Source organism: Peromyscus maniculatus, chromosome 10 (assembly GCF_049852395.1).
Source record: "Peromyscus maniculatus bairdii isolate BWxNUB_F1_BW_parent chromosome 10, HU_Pman_BW_mat_3.1, whole genome shotgun sequence".
Lineage (NCBI taxonomy): Eukaryota > Metazoa > Chordata > Mammalia > Rodentia > Cricetidae > Peromyscus > Peromyscus maniculatus.
The window spans coordinates 91,593,606-91,616,917 of NC_134861.1; the positions used below are offsets into that span (position 1 = coordinate 91,593,606).

At 41.4% G+C, this 23,312-nt stretch overlaps 1 pseudogene; it reads right to left on the reverse strand.

Moving 5' to 3' along the window:
* Positions 1-15,786: 15,786 nt before the first annotated feature.
* LOC102926080 (PRELI domain-containing protein 1, mitochondrial pseudogene) lies at positions 15,787-17,947 on the reverse strand (annotated as a pseudogene).
* Positions 17,948-23,312: the final 5,365 nt, after the last annotated feature.

Consider the following 23,312-nt stretch of genomic DNA (forward strand, 5'->3'; position numbering starts at 1 on the left):
GCTACAGTAGTTGGTTCTTGAGGTTGAGGGCAAAACAGTTTTTGTTGAAAGGTAAAACAGCAAAGGTTGAAACAGAAGCTGCAACAAGCTGACCTAGCCAAGATCCTTGATGAAGCTGGACACACACAGCAGGTTTTCAGTGTAGACAAACAGCCTGAAATTGAGGAAAATGCCATCCAGGACTTCCATAAATGGAGAGAAATCAAGGGCAGGCTTTCCTGTCAGGGAACAATAGAGCTAGCAAATGTAAGTGAAAGCCATTGCTCATTTAACCTCCTGAGAATCACAGGACTGCTGAGAATGGTACATCTACTCTGCTCTCATTCTATAAACTGAGCACCAAAGTCTGAATACCAACACGTAGGTTTACATGGTTCACTGATTCCTTTAAGACATATACGAAGACCTACTTCTCAGGAACAAAGAGATCCTTTTAAAGTATTGTTGCTTATGGACAGTGTACCTTGTCATCCAGAACTGAAATGAACATAGAACATAGAACATAGAAATGAACAGACGACAATGTTGTCCTCATACCTTTTAAGGCAACCTCCCTCCTGCAGCCTGGGGATTGATGAAGGATTTTAACACTGTGACAATTTAGCATCCCAGAGATGAGACAGTGCAACATGAAGGAAAAGTAACTGTTAGCCTCCTGGAAAGGACTCCTCCATCTAGAAGCCATTAAGAACATTTATGAGCCATGGAAGGAAATCGAAGCAGCAGCCTCAACAGGTATTGGAACAAGTTGATTCCAACCCTCAAGACTTTGAAGAGCTCAAGACTTGAGTGGAGGAAGTAGCTGCAGCTGTGGTAGAAGCAGGAGAACTCGATTTAGAAGCGGGGCCTGCGGATGCAGCTGAATGGCTGTAATCTTGTAATAGCTGAGGAATCACTTCTGGATGGACAGGGAAAGGCATTTCCTGAGGTGAAATACATTCCCAATGATGATGCTGTGGGTCTTGAAATGGTAGCAGAGAATTTTAGAATGTTACATAAACTTAGCTAATAAAGCAACATCAGGTTTGAGATAACTCGCTCCGATTGCCAACACAATTGCTTTGACAGTAAAATCTACCCACCAGCATGGTGTGCCCCAGAGAAATCTTAGGAAACTGGGGGGGGGGGTCAATTAATAAGGTGAACTTCACTGTTGTCTTATCTCAAGGAATCATCACACCTAACCCAACCTTCATCAACCACCAATGAGAGCAGTCTGCAGCCATCTACACTAAGACAAGATGTTCCACTAGCAAAAATATTATAATGTGGTAGTTAACATTCATTGAAATTAAGTTACATATATACATATGTGTCTATATGTATGTGTGTGTGTGTATTAGACATGATGCTATTTCACACTTAATAGACTACAGTATAGCATAAGCATCACTTTTGTGTGTGCTGGAAAACCTGCCAATTGTGTGATTCTTTTTATTGTGACATTTGCTTTATTGCAGTGGTCTAGCATTGTGCGCTCAACATCTCCTGAGCGTACATACACTCTGTTTTCCTGTATACAAGGAAATAATCCAACCAAAGAGAGTCCACAGATGCACAAATGGATGACTTGGTATTAGAAAACAATAGGTGGGGGTTTGAAGGGTCACCAGTTTAACGTGGATAAAGCACAGCCCTTTTAGTTTGTTGATTGAATATCACTGCCAGAAAGAGCTTTGTAGTCCTTTGAAACCCCGGCCATAACACAAAGCTGTTAGCTGGCATGGAAACAACAGAGGGCAAGATTCAACTGGCTTCACCAAAGATGAAGCAGTTTAGGGTAGCGTCTCCATCCCAGTGATCAACCTGGAGCTGAGAACTGGCTTTCTATGTATAAGACCTAATGGGGGATCATCTGGCAATTATTTTAAACAACAAATCTGTTGGCATGGCAAAATATGTGATGGATTGTTCATCTCTGCATATACAATTTCCAGAAGTTAAGAGACAAATTCACAGACGAATAATACATTTGTCATGTGCCCCACGAAGCAGAGTTCATGAAGTCACCATGTCCATCACTATTATGTGTGCCAATAAGCATCTTTAGCAGGAAACCCAGAGAAGGGCCCTGACCTTGAGCACCAAGGGAATTTCTTTCCTCTGGTAGCCTTCTCCCAGCCTCCAATGCGTTTGTCATGAACCTGCATTTTCTCCATGCTGAAGCAATGAAATCTCTCCCAATCCTTCCCCAGACACATTGTTTATCACTTCCAACTTTATCTAAAATGTGGAATGTATTTTTTTCTTACAAGATGATGTCCTATTCTCTACAATCTGTTTCAGTGAACCACAGAGGAAAATTGTTTCCCTTCACACAACCAGATGTGTGTGTGTGTGTGTGTGTGTGTGTGTGTGTGTGTGTGTGTGTGTGTTACAGCAATTGACTGGCATATATTCCCACTCCCATTTTGTTTTATCTTCTTAAAGTTTCTTACAGTGAGACAAAAATTTCATGAGCAAAATAAACACCTAGGACTTGGCAGCTGAATTTACTTGAAATCAATGTCTTTAAGCTGTAATAGGTATTTTCATTTAAAGCAAACAGAGAACTGAATTCCATGCCAGTTTCCTCTATTTGAGGGGTTTCCCTTTTTACTTAAACACAGCAAAGTTATCCATTGCCTTTCCTGCACTTTGCGTTAAGTATAACAACGGATGTAAATTGAGAGAGCTTCTTAGGCAGAAGCCAGGTCTAAAAAGAAGGAAAGCCTGAACACCAAACAGTAACAACAAAGCATGTTGGGATAGCACCTTCCCTGCTAGAAGTGTGCTGCCTTGCTAATCATTTCCTTCTCACCTGGTGACTGGGAACATTGTCTGCTGGTTTTGTCACTCTGGGACGATGCTGGAGCATAGTCCCTTGCACTACAAATAAAAACCTGTACCCTCTTTCTGAGTCAAAGTCAAAGAAGAGAATGTCAGTTTGGAAGGAAAGGACAGTGCCCATGCCTTTCAACAGAAACCTTCTTTATAAAGACCGAGGCAATCCAAAAAAAAAAAAAAAAAATCCTCAACTTTTTTTTTAATTATTTTTTTTTCTATTATCAGCTTGACACAGTACAAATTCTTATCCCAATCATGAAATGTTTCATTGAGGCTTGCCCAGTGATTGAGTAAAACCAAAACTTATTATAAGCCACAGTCATCCTAGGGTCCCCCCTGCTATGTAGCCTCCCTGGTTCTGTGGGTTGCAGTCTGACTGTTCTTTGCTTTATATCTAGAATCCACTTATGAGTAAGTACATACCATATTTGTCCTTCTGGGTCTGGGTTACCTCACTCAGGATGATATTTTCTAGTTCCATCCATTTGCCTGCAAATTTCATGGTGTCATTGTTTTTCTCTGCTGATTAGTACTCCATTGTGTATATGTACCACATTTTCTTTATCCATTCTTCAGTTGGTGGGCATCTAGGTTGTTTCCAGGTTCTGGCTATTACAAACTATGCTGCATACTAATAAAAAAAAAAAACAAATGAAAACATCAGACAGGATATGCTGGCTGTCCAATGGGGCACAAGGCCATGCCCTGAGAACTTGGGAATGGAAGAGTCTGGAAAAGGGCAAAGGACACATACAGCAGCAAGCCCCATGAGTGTGAGCATCACAGAGGCTCCACTTGGCTCAGATCACAGGGGCTTGGACTTTTTGTCTTTTCAATACTGAGCACATGTGTTCTTTACATATATTCTGTTTTGAGACAAGGTCTCACTGAGCTGCCCATGACACTGGCTTTGGACTAACAGCTCTCCTGCCTCAGCCTTCTCAGTAACTGAGGTGACAAGCCTACTCCTACCAACCTCTGAGATGCTTTGACACTTAAAAACAAAACAATGAAGCGATCTTTCAGATTTGACCTGAGGAAATTTTCCTCATTAAGACATGAGGGGGAGGCTTTCACAGTGACTTGGGCCAGTTTGTCTTAAAGGTGCCTTGGTTCCTGACTGTGCCTCACACACTTTTTTTTTTTTTTTTTTTTTTGGTTTTTCAAGACAGGGTTTCTCTGTGTAGCTTTGCCTCACATACTTCTTATTGTCCCGTAAATTCTGCAGGTCTGCGCATCTTCAATCTGATAGAGGAACATACAAATCAGCCCTGCGATCTCTCTGCCACCCCTCAGAAGCTTGCTTTCGGATGCGGTACTCAGAATGATTCTTGTCACCGTGTTGGTATTGTTGGCAGAGAATCAAAGCCACTGTCCCATTCAGTCCAGCATTGATACAGACTTCGCTATAGTTCAAGGACAAATATCCCACGAAGGTATACAGAGGTTCATGTTGGACCCCTTGGAGACTCAGACGCACTACGCAAGCTCTACCAAGGCATTCTGGATCCCCAAGGCCTCTCTCTGTTGTTGCTTTACCAAATTTCAGTCTATAAAACTCACACTGATTCCCACCCACTTCAGTCCCTTCTCCTGACCATTAAGAGATGCCCAGAGGTCTCCAGAGACAAATGTCGGCTTCATTCACACAAAGAGGCTGACCCAACTGGCTAGATGGCTATTCCCAGAACGCTGCCCCTACCCAATGCTGCAGCACAGAAATTGCCGGGGCTCCCTGGCTTTGCGTTTTCCTTGCATCCTGTGTAGGCATTACCCTCCCCAGTGAGGCCGCCGCCTGTCCAATGGGAGCCCAGACCCTGCCTTGGGTTGGTTCTCTCCCTCTTCTGCCCTTCACGCTCCTCCTAGCCTGTGTGCATTTTGAGTGAATTGCTCAAAAATTGTTTTATTGAGTAGAGAGATCTTTCGTAGATGAAAATGCCTTCGGGCAAACAAACTGGTTCTCTCACTAACTTTATAAGCTTGTATTCTAACTTCCTGGGCAAATTAAAGAGAAAAGGCATTACTATAACACACATTTCTCCCGAGGAGCAATTTCAACCAAATCTGAATGAGTAGTACTCTTTCTAATAGGCTACGGAAAGTGTCGTCGGGACGCTCCTGATAATACACTGCTTAGAATCACAGTAACTCATTTTCCACTTCATCACTCTGCACTCAGATCTTTCATGCTGAAAACATTGTTTTAAATTAACCGGGAGCAATTCATTGTAAAAGCTCTGTATTGGCTCAATTCTTTGTAAAAATTGGTACATAAGACACAGAGATGACATTGTCATGAATGTCCTCCTGAGATTGTCCTCAGTACAAGAGAACAACCTGGAACTTGTCCTGACATTGCAAACTCTTTGTCTTCTCAATCTGACACTTGTATGTCAAGTTCAGTGACCTGTACATACATGAAAAGGCACAAGCTGTGGGTGACTGGCCCCCAACACACCTAGGCTTTCTTGGGCTAGGGGAATGTTTCATCCTCCCATCCCTCAAGCAAGCCACTGTTCTGTTTGTTTGTGAGTCGTTGTGGGAGGCAAGAAAATACACCCAGCCCTATGTTTTCTAGAAGTCCTGGCAAGGGTTCCATCGTCCACCTTTCTGAGATTAGATGGAGATGAATTTCAGATCTGCTGTCACAAACACCCTGGCAGCCAGGAACCAGAAAGATCTAGCGATAGTAAACTTGATGCAGCCCAGGGCAGGGCCCTACATTACTAACAGCCTCTCAGACTCAGACCAGTCCCGCTCTCCTGATCACTGCTCTGCTTGGTGTCTGATTCTGCCCATATTTAGAAACCTTTGGCATCAGAGTGCCGAGAAATGCTCTAAGCCCTTCTCCCTTCCACATGCACGGCCTTTTCCGTCACCTACCCCCACACACCCTTCTCCACTTCCCTTTCTCTTAGGAGGAAGTCTTGGGGCTATCTTTTGAAGCACATCTTTACTTTAGGAAGAACATTTTTTTTTTGCTGCATTTATGTTTGTCCTATAATATGTTGCTGCAGATGCCTCGTATTATTTTGTTGGTGTAATTATATATAGCAAATGTATATCCAAAAGAAGTGTAAAATGTCGACTAAAATCCCTAGTGATAACTTGTCCCCCATGAAAATCCCTCCTACAGGCATAAAAAGCTTCACTGACTGAATACTGTGCATCAGTCCTTGGCTCAGTCACCCTGCTGGATGAACTAGCCTCAGTTAGACATGCTGTAGACAGCAGGTACTTTGCCAGCAGAGTTCCATGTCATTTTATTTAACTCCCCCAACAGTCTTAGAACTTATGCATGACTCTCATTTTTTCCAATGAAAAGCAGAAGTTCAAAACCACTGCACAAGTCATTAATCACAACAGAAATACAGACTCAAGTCTTCTGAATCCAATTCTAGAACTCCCCTCCCTCATATCAAGATGCTTCTGAGTCATTTCATTTCCTGAGCTTGTTTTAAAACTACCAGCAGCCTCTGGCGTTACTAGGAGACCCAAAAGTGAGCTGAACAGGGATGTGACAACAAAGGACACACCAAACTGGATGGGGGAAAGCCCAAGAGTCCTCAACCCTACATGAAGAACTACAGACAACTGAGGAAAGCCGGGAGCAGGAGAGGTGGTCCTCCCCAGGGAAAGAGCACACTGATTGGCTGTCCAGTGCCAAATGGCCAGCCTAAAAGCATACATACAAGAATGATTAGATAGACTGGACAGGTTATATTTAGGAATATATATGTATATACACATACATATACATATATGTATGAAATAAAAACTAGCACAAAGGAGGCTATGGATTTGAAGGAGAGTGGGGAGGCATATATGTGAGGGTTTGGAAGGAGGAAAGAGACAGAAATTTTGTAACTATATTACAAATACCCCACACACACGCACACAAACTCTCAACAATTTTGAAGTTAGGAACCCCTCAGAAAAGGATGAGTCTCATTAGAGAAAATAAAATATATTTGCCTCATCAGTTTAAATCTCACTGTGTGGGGCTGGGAAAACTGCTGAGCCAGGAAAGCACCAGCAGTACACCACGTTCTCCATCAACTGAAAGCACAGTCAGAGGCGGAGCTTGCTGGCTCACTCAGTGAGTTCAAAGTTCAGTGAGAGCTCCTGTCTCAAAAAGTACTATGCCGAGTAACTGAAATAGATACCCAATGCTGTGGGATGTTCTGTATGGCAAATGTGTTGTATGATTGGTTAGTAAATAAAACACTGATTGGCCAGGAGGAAGTATAGGCGGGACCAGGAGGAGAAGAATTCTGGGAAGTGGAAGGTTGAGTCAGAGACACTGCCAGCCGCCACCATGACAAGCCACATGTGAAGATGCCAGTAAGCCATGAGCCACGTGGCAAGGTATAGATTTATAGAAATGGGTTAATTTAAGAGATAAGAACAGTTAGCAAGAAGCCTGCCATGGCCATACAGTTTGTAAGCAATATACGTCTCTGTGTTTAATTGGTTGGGTCTGAGTGGCTGTGGGACTGGCGGGTGAAAGAGATTTGTCCTGACTGTGGGCCAGGCAGAAAACTCTAGCTACAACCCAACATTGACCTCTGACCTCCATATCCATATGTATGTACATGTGCACGCACGCGCGCGCACACACACACACACACACACACACACACACACACACCACAATACATCAATAAGTTTCCCTATGCTCTCTTTACTTAGAACTACAATTTATCACAGCATATTCAAGTTGTATGCTTAAAATATAACAACAGTGCTGACTGCACATCATGTGTGTGCTTGGTCCCCTCAGAGATCAGAATAGGGTGGGATCAGATCCCAGGGAACTGAAGTTGCATATGGTTGTGAACCAACATGTGGGTGCTGAGAATCAAACAGATGTTCTCCATGGCTGAGCTGTCTCTCCAGCCTGACCTTTGATAATTCTTAAGAAGTAAACTAATAAAATAATTTCACTGAGAAAGCAGCAGGAGATGTTCTGCTCATTTCCTACCCCTGTCTTTAGGCTATTTCCTATGACTGCCATCGAGATCAGGAACGAAGGGCTTTTCTTGCATCCTGCACAAATATCCAGGTCAGATGAGGCATCCAGGAACCGCTAAGGCAGAAGCCTGAGACTGGGAAGAGAAGCCAATGGAAAGAATCATGGTTCCATGCAGGGCTCCCTGGAAAGTCCCAATCCAGCTGCTCCTGGAGAGCAAGGGTTACTTATTAAATCATTTGCTTTATTCTTGGGCTTTAATCTTTGACTAATAAGAGCACTGGACAAAGTCCATCAAGATTTATTGCCATGTCCACATGTTTAGCTAACAGGTCATATGACGTTAGAGTCTTCCCCAGTAGTCTGTTTCCACAGATAAAGATAATAAAAATGTATGACTCTGCATGTTTTTAGCAAAAGGAAATGGAGTTGCATCTTCATATCTAGACAAAACCACTGCTATATAATTGAATAAAGTAATGTGACAGTTAATTATTTTGTTATGATAATTTATTGTTATTTAAGTATCATCTTCTTGGAGTTATTTTATTGAAACAGATCAGTGTATCTTACTTACAGATTCGATTTCTGGAAAGCTGATTTCACCTTATCCTCTGAAAGCCAGACTCCAGATACCAGCATTTGATCCAGGAAAACACATGAGGTCCTAAGAAGTAATCAGTGTGTGTTCAAAAAGAAACCAAAACGAAATAAAGAGCCTTAATGGACAGCAAACTCCATAAGGCTTGGTGAGCCATGCTCTTCCCCTACTTTGGGGATACAGTGCAGTGTGGAAAACTTCATTTACATCCATGATTTGTAAACATTGAGACTTCGAGTGACCCCTTAGTGCAGTAATGCTCGACCTTCCTAATGCTGTGACCCTTTCATAGAGTTCATCATGCTATGGTGACCCCCAGCCACAACAGGATTCTTGTTGCTACTCCATAACTGCAATTTTGTGGCTGTTATGAACCATAATATAAATATTTGATATGCAGGATATCTGATATGTGACCCCTGTGAAAGGGTCATTCAACTCCCAAAGGGGTCCTGATCCACAGGATGAAAACCACGCTGAGGGTTTGTTTATAACTCATATATCTTGTCTTCACACCCTTGGCTGTTCTGACTTAGTAAGTTGTAAACCCACATTCTCAGTCTTTATTTCCAACATTCCTTTTGCCCTTGCCTGTTTTTTTTTTTCCTTAACTCACAACGCTTAATCCCTTCTATGACCATGGCTAAATAAATTGTAAAATATATGTTATGTCTCTTTGTCGGTCTCCTCCCATCAATTTTCCTCACCTGAGTGGTACATATAGTGTTGAGTAGAAGTCAAAGATGGAAGGTAGTCATGGTGACTGGCTCCTTTAGTCTAATTAGAACCAAAGGGTGATCCACTAATGTGGTGTTGCTTAAATCTGGTAGGCCTGTCTCAGGCTATTGGTGATCCCTGTGAGGATTAGCACACAGGTAATGACCACTTAGTGCCCTGGGGACTTCCCTGGTCCACCTCCTTAACCAACCAGAGCATGTCCAGCGTCAGCAAGAGCAAGAAAGGGAGGAGGAACTTAGTCAGGAGCTGAGATGGGCTGTATGCTTCCATCTAACCATGAAGGGAGGTGGGAAAATAGGACCTGGACAATGAAGGACGCTTCTAGATCAGTCATAGAGGTAACTGAGTGAAACTCTTGCCTGGCATCTGGTGAGTGACAAGTGCCAATCCACTTTCCTATTTTTAAAAATGTACTAAATCCTAGAGCACATAAAGGTTTGGATCTACTAAAAGCCAGATAGATCTGTGGCGTAACTCAGCTTTCCAAACAGTTTGACTTGTAAACCTGATTATACTAAAGACAAACACTGTGAGAAATGTGGAAATACTGAGTCATCAATGAGACGAGGATTTTGCTAAGTCCTGAATGAGATTTAATATTACACTCACTCCAAAGGGCTCATTAAAGGGAGCTCTCCCTACCTACTTCACAGCTCTAGCACCTAAGGCTCAGGAAACATTGTGGAAGAGGAAGAAAACAGATTGCAAGAGCCAGAATCCCAAGAAGTAAGCTGTGAAACAGTCTTTCCCAGAAATGGCTTCATAAACAGAACCAGAAGAAAGGCAATATCAGTGGACATGTTAACTCAGAAGGAGGGAAATTTCACGGGGTCTCATCCCTAGACAAAGAATAACAGGTAACTAATGACTCTTGGAGAAAGAGAATTAGCATCTCTTGAGGACGCCCCCTCTAACTGGTCCAATGCAGAGTGGAGAGTCCTAAAACCACGTACACACACAAACAACAAAAACAGATTCAGCAGGTTGTATTGTGTGTGTGTGTGTGTGTGTGTGTGTGTGTGTGTGTGTGTGTGCGCGCGCGCGCGCGCGCTCACACACACATGCACATGAGAAGGGGACATGCACATAACAATAGTAATCAAATAAAAGAGGCTATCAACCTGGGAGTGGGAAGATATGAGAGCATCTGAAAGGAAGAACAGTATAGAGGAAAGTAATGTGATTCTGTTTCCATTAAGAACATTTTTTAAAGAGGTACAATAAATTTTCTTTATTCTTTTTTCCCCTTTTATTGAGCACAGATTCTTTCCTCACACAATATAATCTGAATACAGTTTCCCCTCCCCTACTCCTCCCAGTTGCCCACCCTTCCTCACCCCTCCAGATCTACTCCCTTTCTGTCTCTCATTAGAAAAGAACAGGCTTCTAAGAGATAACAACAAAACATTAAAAAATATATATATAAAACAAAAGCCATTATATTAAAGTTGGATAAGACAAGGCAGCAGAAAAATAAAAGAACCCCAGGATAAAGGCACCAGAATGAGAGACCCATTCATTTACACATTCAGGAGTCTCCTAAAAGGACTGAACGGAAAGCCAGGCATCCGCAGAGGACCTGGTGCAGACCCATGCAGGCCCCATGGTTGCTGCTGCAGTTCTCGTGGGATCATCTGAGCTTTGCTCAGTTACAAACATTTCTTTTTAAAAGGGAGTTCCCCCAGAAGTAAAATAAGATTAAACTAGTAAAATATTGGGCTATACCATAAGCTGTGCCATTTACCTATCTGTCATTTGAAAGAGAGTCCATAGTATAATAGTTACAAAAATCATGCAGTTGATACATTTATTATCTCAATGAGAATAGCAGTTTCTCTAAAAATCATGAGACTTAACAAGTGTTCACCACTACTTCTCCCAGTCCTGTAGATCATAATAGAAAGGGGTAGGGTAGGGTTTCCTGATAAATTTGTACCATATACATTATACCAGTTAAGAGAAGCAACAAGTTAGTGTTTAAAGAACTATTTCCAAGTGAGTGGATCTTACCTTTTAGTTATTCAATGAAATGAATTAGATAGGCTGGAAAAAATAGCTTAGTTGGTCAAAGTGTGTGCCACCAACCACGAAGAGCTAAATTCAATCTCTGGAACCCATGAAGAAAAGCTAGCTGTTACCCTCTGACAACCCTGTACTAGGAAACAGAAACAGTTAGCTCTCTGAGGCTTAGTAGTCAGCCAAACTAGCCTGATGGGCAAGTTACAGGCCAATGAGAGGCCCCATCTGAAAAATAATATGAATAGAACTTCTAAGGAATGACACACTAAGTTTCCACTGGGTTCCTCACATATGCACACACATGTGAATACCCTACACACACATGCTCATTCCCCTACACACAGATGCATGCACCCCCACATACCTGCACTAGCAGTATAATACCAAGGAAGCAATATCTATAAAATACACACTGTAAACTCAATACTTTTCTAAAACCATAAGGTTAGTAGGAAAGGTATAAAAAATTAAAAATGAATTATCCTTTGGTTTCGAAGTGAGCAAATTTTAATATCATACTGTATTTTCAACTTTAAAAACCCTAAAAAGTGTTCAGCAAAATGAATAAAAAGTAAAGAGTATCACATAAGAGAAATGGGCAGATTTAATTCTGAATATACACAGTACAGCAATTTTTGTTGATAGCATATTTAGTGTTCTATAAATAATTTATCATGACAAAAGGAGCTGCAGAGTAGATATCAACTAAAATCCAAATAAGTGTAACATGTGAAACATTTAGAAGAAAATGAATTAAGGTGACAAGTAGAAAACTTATAAATATGGTTCTTGAAGTTCAAAAATTGATAACAGTGATAATAATGAGTACAGCTACATAAGTAAGACTCTCATTAAAAAGCCAAAAGAAAATAGAAGGGTGCAGAGACTTCCCAGACACACACGACACACACACACACACACACACACACACACACACACACACACACACACACACAGAGTACTATTTATAACTGTTCAAATACCAGTAATAAATACAAGAGCCCAAAAGGTGCCCAGAGGAGATGAAGATCAGTGAAGGCACCAGGCAGCAGACATCCCACTAGCCAAGTAGCAGCCAGGACACAAAGTGACAAAAAAATCCCAAAGAAAGTCATTTCAGCTTCAAATTCTAGAATCCGATGTGGTAGAACGAGATATTTTCATTCCCCCACCCCCACCCCATCGACCTCCCATGCATTCCTTCTTAGGAAGACGCTGGTTGAAAACTCAGGCAACGATTCAAGGTCAGGAAGAGAGAGGAAAAGCAAGGCTTTGTGAGCTCAGTCGATCTGACCACAGAAAGAGACTACACGTTGTCGGATGGCATCTGCCAAGCAAGACAAGAGAGAAACCAGGACAGATTGGAGACCATGGGAATGCTCCAGGACAGAGCCCCATGTGAACTATTAACACAGATGACATAAAAAAAAAATCCAACCTAATAATGGATATGTGGAGGGTAAGAGGACACTTAACAGTAGAGATAATGGCTAATATTTATTGAACTGGGTCTTCTAAGTACATGGAAAATTATGAAACTGAAAAATTATATCAACTATCAACTATTAAATTTAAAGGAAATGCTATTACAAGAAGAAAATGATTCTGTGTACATAATGGCATTGACAGTTCCTAACATAAACAGCATATCAATAAGGTAAATATGAATCATCTAAGAAGCTAAAAATGCTGATGTTACTGACTTACTTAGGGAATAGTGTGGAGGCTCACAGGATGTGTCCAGTTTTCCCCCGTTTTTTTTTTCTTTTTGGTGAGTATTACTATATATTGTGTGTATTGTAGTTGTGTAGTGCATGCATATGACTAGTTGTGTAATGCATGCATATGAATGCATGCACGCACAAGCCTGTAGAGCTCAGGACAGAACATGGAATTTCTTCCTTAGTTGCTCCTCAGGCTTAGAGTCTTGAGGCAGGTCTCTCACAAAACTAGAAACTTGCTCTTTGGTTTAGGCTGACCGACCAGTGAGCTCTTGGGATCTGCCTGTCTCCCCTCAATGAGAGGGCTACTGGCACATGCAGCCTTGACCGGCATTTTAGAGGGGGTATTGGGGATTTGAACTGAAGTCCTCTTGTTTGCAAAGCAAGAGCACTTACCCACTGAGCCATCTCCACAGCCCCCATTTTACTGTTTTCTAATCTTCATAGCTTCAACACAGCATTTGAATCTAGCTTGAATTTACCACTCAGTTTGCCAATCCACCCATGTTTTGCTTCTAATGAATTGTGCTCTCCTTGAAGGTGAAGTTTTCATCTTGTCCAGATTTTATGTCAGTGTCTGCTTTCCATTAACCCTTCACTAAATATTAGTCCACTTAAAGTGAAGAGCTATCTGATCCACACTTATTGAATTAAATTAATTAGATTGAATCAGAATTTAATTTGATGTCATGGTAGGCAACCTCCTAAAAGAGCTATCAAATGGGCAAAGCTTTGGATCATTAGGCAATATAATGTACACAAGATGGATTCAAATGTCATCTGCCTCTCTCTCTCTTCTGAGTCCCAGAACTCCACCAAGAACATAATCTCCATGTGCCTCAGTTTCCCTATCACAAGAAGCAGATGATATAAAATAGTTGTTAGTATTAAATCCATATAAAGCATTTAGCATAATACCAGCCACAAATGAAGCTCTGAGGTAGTAATATATACTTACCATATATATTATTGCTATTTATGTTATAGGGAAATCTGATTTGTGGTCACTGATAGGATCAACCTGAAGTATGATTTGAATCTTTAAAACAGCTCAGCATATTCATGTCAGTCACATGCTTGTCACAAAACAAGACTTTACAATAGCCTCAGACTGTCAAATCATCCCCTCTGGATGTAAACTGTGACTCATTAAACCAAATCAGGACTGAACATTGTGTGAATATTGAATGTTGGTCTCAGTCTTGCCCTGACCTGCCTTGATGATTAGGTATATCAGAAGAACAATATGTTATTCTTCACATTATCTCATTGGGTCTTCCTGCCAACCATGGAGCTGACAAATTTTATTTGTCCCTCAAGGGAAAAATGATTCATGGGGTCAAAGTCTCAAGCATAAGAAGCAGTATATTAGCTCTTTAGTCATTTACCATGCAAAACCTTTTCAGTTGCCAAGAGTGGCCTCTTAACAGGTCCAACGAGCTCCCATCTCACTTCTTTTTATCAGGATTTTTCCCTTGAGATGTGCTGCCTAGGAAAAACATCTGCATGTGTGCATTCTTGACCATGATTTGTTAAGGTAAACTTGAACACTAGGAACATTTTAAAATACTTTTCAAATGGGGTGCATGCCCCCCTTTTCCTAGAGATTCGGTGATCTCATGGCTGCTTTAATTCATAGAATAAATGCCTCCCACTCCCATTCATTGTAGCACTCTCTAAATTGTTATGAACTGAAATATCAGGAGAAAGCCTTAGCCATGTGACATCAATAGATTCTCTGGTCAACAGTTGCAGCTGAAGCCAAACTTGGGTCATCATAGCCCAGGGGTCACATGAGTGAGTGAAGGATATTTCATGTAATTCTGAACATCAGCCACTGAAGTCATCCCTATTTGCTGGTCTAGTCTTCCAGCTGATCACCAGCATTATAAAGCTGAGAAAAAGATGCCCTACTAACATCTGTTGATAGCCTCGGCCCCAGAATCTTTAAGTATAATAAAATACTTGTTGTTTAATGTTAGTAAATTGAGGATGGCTTGATATGCACCCAGTGGGATGGAAACATTTAGCATGAACAAGAGAGGAAGTCACTGAATTTAAAAACCACATGGAAAAAAAAAACTGAAAAATGTAATACCAAGATGCACATGAAATAGATAAAAGTTACATACCAGACTCAATACATACTCATGTACACATGAGTATGCATGTGCACACACACACACACTAACATCCTTTTTTTTTTTCTTTTTTAAAACTTGAGTGGATAAGGGATGGCCTCCTGACTCGCCTTACCTAGGAAGGGCTTGAAGCAAAACACATGCTTTCTATCTCCCTTGTCCATCATTGACTATTCCTACACAGGCCGTATCCAGAGGAATCTAACATTTCATCCCAACTCATGAAGGCTCTAATAAGCTACTCCAGAAGGTTGGTGTTATTGGGAGGGGAAATTTTTTTCTCCTTCAATACTGGCCATGACTTCAGCTATACCCATTGGTCAAGAATTGCAGTACAGAACCATGAAATGGTCCTAGACACTATCGAATACAGCATGCAACTCAAGAGCTCAATACCAACCAAAGGGGATTGCTTCAAATTTGCATGGTAGTACATTAAACAGACTGAATATTTTTTAATTTGTATGATTTTAACCAAAAAGATAAATATTACCAGTTAACCAATAAATACCCCAAAATAGGTTCCTCATAAAAACTTGGCAGAGTGAGGATGCCTATACAACAAAATGACTTAGATATGGACCTTAGTTTTAAGAGAATGTCGTTCTAAAGAAGTTATAATATAATATTATATATACAGAAACCTCAAAGCCCGATTAAGGAGACAGTACATTCCATCCAGAGAGCAGAGCAGGACCATCCTTGAACACAGTGACATCTTTGAATACAGTGACATGGTGGGAAAACACATACATCTTAATGATGTTGTCATGCCCCCGTCACCTCAGGCTTTCCAGAACGCAGCCTGGGTTTCTGGTCGCAAACATCCATGACATCAACAAGAAAGGAGTAAGAGAGCCTTGACTTCCAAGAAAGTGAGTCCTGATTCTGTACCTAGGGCTCATGAACAGAAGAGCAGAACAGTACAGCCATACAGAACATCGCACATATGATTCACAGGGAAAGGGACATCAAAAGCTTCTGAGACTAGGCAAGAATTTCTAGGTATTGGTCACCTGTGCTGGGCCCCATGGATTCCTCCCCCAAAGCCCTGGCTATCCTACACTTTAAAGTTGTACCACCTGATTTCATGAGGATGTCCCCAGTAGTCCTTACAGCCACAGCATTCATCAGAACTGGAGATGGAATTCAGCCGTCTTTTTAGCACTAGCAAATGTTGTCACTTTCTTCCTAATGCTCTCCTTCTGTGGTTTTTGTCTGTTCTCTCAAGCTATGCTCAGCACCCCCAAAATATAGACTCCGGCAATTTCCGTGATTAACTGTATGTGAGATACAGCTGTGTACAGGAATAAATGTTTTCAAATCTAAGAGGGGAAAAAAATCTCTTCTATTGGGTAAGAAAGAAAATGATCATGATTTTGGAAGAACCTTTTTTTTCTTTTATTTTGTGGGGAGGGAACAATAAAACAAGTGTTTATTGAGTGCCCATTATATGATAAATACTATTCATGGTACTTAGGACACATCAGAGAATAAAACATGGATCCCTGCCCTAGGGGAATACACAGTCTATCATGTGTTCCCACTCCACCTATGTACTGCTTGTTACCTCTGTAACAAGTCGCTGCACTTCTCTGTCCAATGGGGGAACAAGCAGGCTGGGCTCAGTGGACACTGAGTCTGGTGTATTACAGATGATGAACAGGACACCAGCCCTAACCCACCACCCAGACAGCAGAGAGGGCTCAAGGTTGGTTTTTCATAATCATGTGCCGTGGGAAGAAGGGAGAGGAGGTTGAGCCACACTGGCTGGCTGGTTCCATGACCTTCTGCTGCTGTTATTTGGTGGTGACCTTGTAGATGAATTTCTAAATGGCCTTATAAAAAAAAAAAAAACATGGAGCCAAATATTAGGGTGAAAGCTTTAGAGAGGTCAGGGAAATAAAGTTATCAGCCAACCTTACCTCACCAGCTCTGCAACTTCCAAATGTGAGTTACTTCCTGTCTACCCACACACATATGCCTTGCTGTCCTGCCATCTGATTTGCTCTCTGTCCAGCTACCTCACTTCCTCTTCCTACACAGCTCTGTCACTTTCTGTCTGTCTGTACAGATCTCCAGACCTCTATGGTTAACCAGTGTTGGAATTAAGGCACGTGCCACCACACTTGGCTCTGTTCCCTAGTGTGGCCATGAACACACAGAGATCCTGCCTGCTAAGTGATAGGATTAAGGGCGTGTGCTACCACTGCCTGACTTCTTTGTTTATTTATAATGGCTGGCCTTTTTCCTCCGATCTCCAGGCAAGTTTTATTCATTAAAGCACAAATAAAATGTCACCACATGACCTCCCTAGCCAGGTCTTTGCCTTGTCTCTAGCTGTCAGTATGGTCTCCTTTGCTTTCTCTTTGGCCTCTATGGCTGTCTCAACAAGTGTTTTGGAAGGGGCCTCATCATGTAGTTTGGCCAAGATGTACCTTCATTGTCTTCATCCCATTGTTTCTGAAGCAGGCAAGACAAAATTCCTGGGCACCTCTGCAGATGCTAAATAAGCTGGAGGAGACCCACACTTGCTGACAGATTTCAGTCCAGCAGCTGCCGTCCGTCAGAGTTCACATAGTAAATACATTGTTCCTCTTTAACCACCAGAGGGGTGTGGTTACTGTTCCAGGTGAAGGTGGTCATGGTCTGAGTCTGTGGGTCTTCAATAGAGTCTTCCAGGATGTTGTCCAAGGGAGCAACGTTGACAGAAAGCAGTCTCTGTGCCCAACTTGGCATCCCTGTTGGTCATAGTGATCTTGATCAGGAGTCCCTGGGACAGAGGTGTCTAGTCAGGGGTCATGTCCAGGTGCACCATCTTCACTTAAAACATGTTTTCTATAGGGATTCAGGTTCCATTGCCAGAAGGCATCAAAGATTGGTTCCAGGAACTTCAGAGTACTATCTGGCCCAGGAAATGCTTCATCATAATGCAGGCCAGGTGGGTTCAGTATCCACACGGCATCTGGGTGCAGAGCCCGGAGGCCATGTGGCTCTCACCAGACTCAAGCTTAGTCACCAATGTGCCCTGTCCTGGTCGCTACTGCCACCACCAGGGGCTATGATCTGTTTCCCAACGATTATTTAACACTATCTTTTGTAACTAAGCTATGAAATATGGAAGAATAAGAAAAAAAGAAAAATCACAGACTAAAAATATCAGACAGAAACATACCATTGTGATTTATGTTATCAAAATTGTACAATCCCTACAATTTCCTTGACATCTACTAGTGTTTATATTGCCTGTCTGACCTGATGCACCTTCACAGGACAAATAATGGGACTAAACATTTAAGACCTAGCTGTGTGTTGTACTTCATTATTCATAATGCTCCAACTAAAATACCAAATGCCATCACTTAAAAATTAAGGTCCTCATCATTCACAGCTATGAAATAAATGACTCACACAAATGTAAATGCAAAAACAATGAACACATTTTATTGAAAAGAAAAGTTCACTGGGAAAGGTCTTCATTATGACTTGTAGTCATTCAAGGGTGTTATTTGATGTTGATATTTGACATTGATGGTGAAACAGTTATAATTCTGTGGTAAAAAGAATGTTCAGCTATTGGAGGCCTACTGGAATTCTGTGTCATACATTTCCCCATGTTGCCAGCAAAGAAGTAAGTGGGCAAAATATTTTACTAGTGAGAGCCAGAATAAAACAGAGGGCAGGTCATGATCAGAGTACGTACGGCAGGCTGACAGTTTGGTCATTTAATGCGTCCTTCCACATGACCTCACTGAATCCTATAAACAAACTTGTGAGCCAGCCCATTCTTTCTATTTTATAAATAATCACCAGCTCATAGTAGCTGAACAAATTTCCCCCAGGAGAACTGCAACTCTGAAATACTTCTGCATATCACAACTTCACAATAAATAGTGTGTAAGTCTGTGAGAAAGATGAAGAAAGCATCACTTGGAAACATGTTTAAGAAAAAAGATAAGTTTTTGCTTTCTTACCAACAGGAAAGTAAAATTATATACACAAATATATTTGGGTAGCAAAGTGTACATCTGTTCAGAACAAGGAAAAAAGTTAGCATAAATTACAAATACACACAGGCAAAAAAAAGTCTAACATTACAAAACTATAGAAAGTAAAAAAAAAAATTTTAGGGTTGGTGAGATGACTCAGTAGCTGAAGACTCTTGCTACCAAACCTGAAGACCCGAGCTTGGTCCCTGGGGTCCACAGGAAGCATGGAAAGACTCTATGGGAACACATATGGAGGTTAAGGGCAGCTTGCAAGAGAGTACACACACACACACACACACACACAAAGCTCAAGATAATTGTATGAAGTTGCTGGTGATTGTTATTGTTTTATCTGTACTTCGAATTGCATGTTCCTTTATTATCTTTTCAAATGATAATGGATTTTATATTACGGAACATACCAAAAAGGTATTTTTTATATCAACTTGATACCAGGTATAGTCATCTGGAAAGAAAGAATCTTAGTCAAGAAAATGACTCTGTAAAATTGGCCAATAGACAAACCAATAGGACATCTTCTTGATTGATAATTGATGTGGGACGGTCCACCCTATTGTGGATGCTGCCACTTCTGGTCAGTGATCCTGGATGCTATAAGAAAGACTGAACAAGCCATGAAGAGCAAGCCAGTACAGCACCCCTGCATGGCCCCTACTTCAGTTCCTGTCTCCACATTCCTGCCTTGGGTTTCTGTCCTCACCTTCCTCAGTAACAGAACATGACCTGAGAGTTATAAGCTGAAATAAACTCTTCCCTCCCAAAGGTCATGGTGTTTAATCACAGCAATAGAAACTCCAAGAAACTGAATGGCTAAATCTGACTTATCTGTGTCTTTCCATGACTGAAAAGATTTAAACATACACCCTCACACTGAGATCTTGTTTCTGTTTGTAAAACTTGTAAATATTTATCTCCTACAACAAAGAACCCTGATAATTAAATCTTGACAGCTCCTATCAACTGTAGAATGAGATGATTCATACATGTGCTCCATTAGTGAGTGTTCCCAATATGAACTGTGTAGACTGACTAGGAACCAGCAGGAACCAAATTCTCTACTTGCAGTTGCACACATTCAATAGGTGAGTAGTTTTGTTTTTTGTTGTTTTTTTTTTTCACAAACAAAAAAGAAAAAATCCAAACGTATATCTCACCAGAATACAATCAATTAACAATGGATCAAAGATTCAATTAACAATAGATCAAAGATTTAAATATAAGAGCTAAAACTCAGAAACTGCTAGAAGAAAACAGAAGAAACACTTCAGGAGATAGAGTTGGGGCAAAGAAATTTTTTTTCATAATTCCCCAAAAGCACAGGCAAAAAAAAAGCAAAAATACACAAAGGGAATTATTAGCAAACTAAAAACGTTCTTCCCAGCAAAGGAAACATCAACAGATTTAAAGGCAACCTACAAAATAAGAATAAACATTTGGAATTATTCATATGAAGAAGACTAATATCCAGAATCACAATAGAACAACAATTCTAATATCTACACCAAAAGAATAAAAAGATAGCATGGTTTTAAAATGGGCTACAGATACCAATAACCATTTCTCAAAAGAAGTTATACAAATGACCAAGATTTACATGGAAAATTGTTCAGTATCAATATCCATGGAGTAAATAGTACTTAAAACCTTAGTGAGATACCATCTTTGGCTACTACCAAGACAGACAGCAAATAAAACCCACCACATTCTGTGAAGAAAGGGAGCTCTCCACTTGCTCAGCTATGTTCATATCAGCATTGTTTGTAATAGCCAAAACCTGGAAACAACCTAGATGCCCTTCAACTGAAGAATGGATAAATAAATTGTGGCACATATACACAATGGAATACTACTCAGCAGAGAAAAACAATGACATCATGTGGTTTGCAGGCAAATGGATGGATCTAGAAAAAAATCATCCTGAGTGAGGTAACCCAGACTCAGAAAGACAAATATGGTATGTACTCACTCATAGGAGGTTACTAGAGGTGGAACAAAAATGACTGGACTGCTACTCACATCACCAGGGAGGCTACCTGGAAAACAGGACCCCAAGAAAGACACAGGGATCGCCCAATGACGGAGAAATGGATGAGATCTACATGAACAACCTGGGCATGAGTGGGGGTAATGAAGGGCGAGGGTCGAGGGAAAGAGAGCCTGTGGGAGCGGGAGATCCCAGCTGGATCAAGAACAGAGAGGGAGAACAAGGAATATGAGACCATGGTAAATGAAGACTACATGAGAAAAGGAAGAAATGAAGTACTAGAGAGGCCCACAGAAATCCACAAGGATACCCCCAGAATAGACTGCTGGCAATGGTCAAGAGACAGCCAGAACTGACCTGCTTTGGTGATGGGATGGCCAAACACCCTAATAATCGTGCTAGAAACCTCATCCAACGACTGAGGGATCTGGATGCAGAGATCAACAGCTGGGCCCCAGGTGGAGCTCCAGAAGTCTAATTGGCAAGAAAGAGGAGGGTTTATATGAGCAAGAATTGTTGAGACCAAGGTTGGATAAAGCACAGGGACAAATAGCCAAACGAATGGAAACATATGAACTATGAACCAAAGGCTGAGGGGCCCCCAACTGGATTGGGCCATCTAAATAGGTGAGACAGTTGATTGGCTTGATCTGTTTGGGAGGCACCCAGGCAGTGGTACCGGATCCTGTGCTCATTGCATGAGTTGGCTGTTTGAAACCTGGGGCTTATGCAGGGTCGCTTGGCTCGGCCTGGGAGGAGGGGACTGGACTTGCTTGGACTGACTCTACCGGGTTGATCTCGGTCCTCGGGGGAGGCTTTGCCCTGGAGGAGGTGGGAATGGGGGGGGGCTGGGAGAACGGGGAGGTGGCGGGAGGGGGGAGAACAAGGGAACCCGTGGCTGATATGCAGAACTGAATGGTATTGTAAAATAAAATAAAAGGAAAAAAAGAAAGGGAGCTCTCAGGCACTGCTATAGTAGCAAAATAATCCACACAGCCATTGTGGAAAATGGTGTGGGGGGTCCCTCACACCAAAGAACTATAAACAGAACTACCTACAATCCAGCAGTTTGAGTATGAGCATATGTCCAAAAGAAATAGCAGGACATCTACACTTCATGTCCACTGAAGCATTATTATCAGCCATATGGCATCAGTGTGGGTTTCTATCAATAGATCAATGGATAGAGAAGATGTAGAATATTTGCTCTACAGTGGGGTATGATGCATTTATGAGAAAGAATGAAGTTTTTTCATCTTGTAGTGACATAGACCAGCTTACAGGATGCTGTGCTGATATAATAAGTCAGGGGCAGAAAGGCAGGTCCCACGTGTTCTCATCTATATGAGGAAACAATCAGGGCTCATACAAATACAGAATAATAGCTACTGAAGGATGGAAAGGATGACGGGAAGGCGGCCAATGAGCACAGAAACACTGCTGAATAGGAGGAACAACATCTAATGTTTCATAACAGGCAAGCACAATCATAGTTGAAGCAATTCACTATATATTTTAAAATAGCCAGCAGAGAGGATTTTGGATGTTCCTCATGCAAAGAAATGACGAGTGTTTGACAAGTGACAATGGCATGTCCATGACCTGATCTTACCATTGTGAGTTGTATATGTGTCTGTGAGCATTATACTACATCCCAAAAATATCTACAGCTACGCACCAGTTAAATTTTAATATATATTTTTTAATCACTAGGATTTCAAAACCTTCTATTACTTCTTGGACTTAAACTTGAACACTCAATACCATATCAAAATCCCAATTATCTAAAGACCTTGTCAAGTACCACTTCTGTGCTAATGAACTCTATGCTGGGCTTTCAAGGAGCGAAAGGAGGCCCTGGGAATTTTCGAATAATTTAAGATTCAAAGGCACTTCATCTAGATCAATTAAAACACAGTGTTGGCTAGCTTCATTTGCATATTTCTATTAGTTCTCCACCTCACCAAAGGCTGCATTCAATTACAGCCCACGGCCTCATTTATCAGTCACACGTGAAGCTGGCAGCAAACACGCATTGTTGGCCTGTGCTACAAAGTGCATAGAAATCCACAGGGGGAGGTGCATTCTCCTGGCCTAAGCGACTTGAATGAACAGGGTGGCAGGAGCAGAAGACCCAGGATCCCAGACAGCAGTGCAAGCAGAGCTTGATGAGTTCTGGAGGATTTGCAAATGTAAACACTGCTCACTTTTGTAATTTTTGCATAATTGCAGGAAGCAGCGGAAATGTTGACAGTGTCTAGAAGTGGAAACACTACCTATTCCAAAAGGGAGAAAAATAT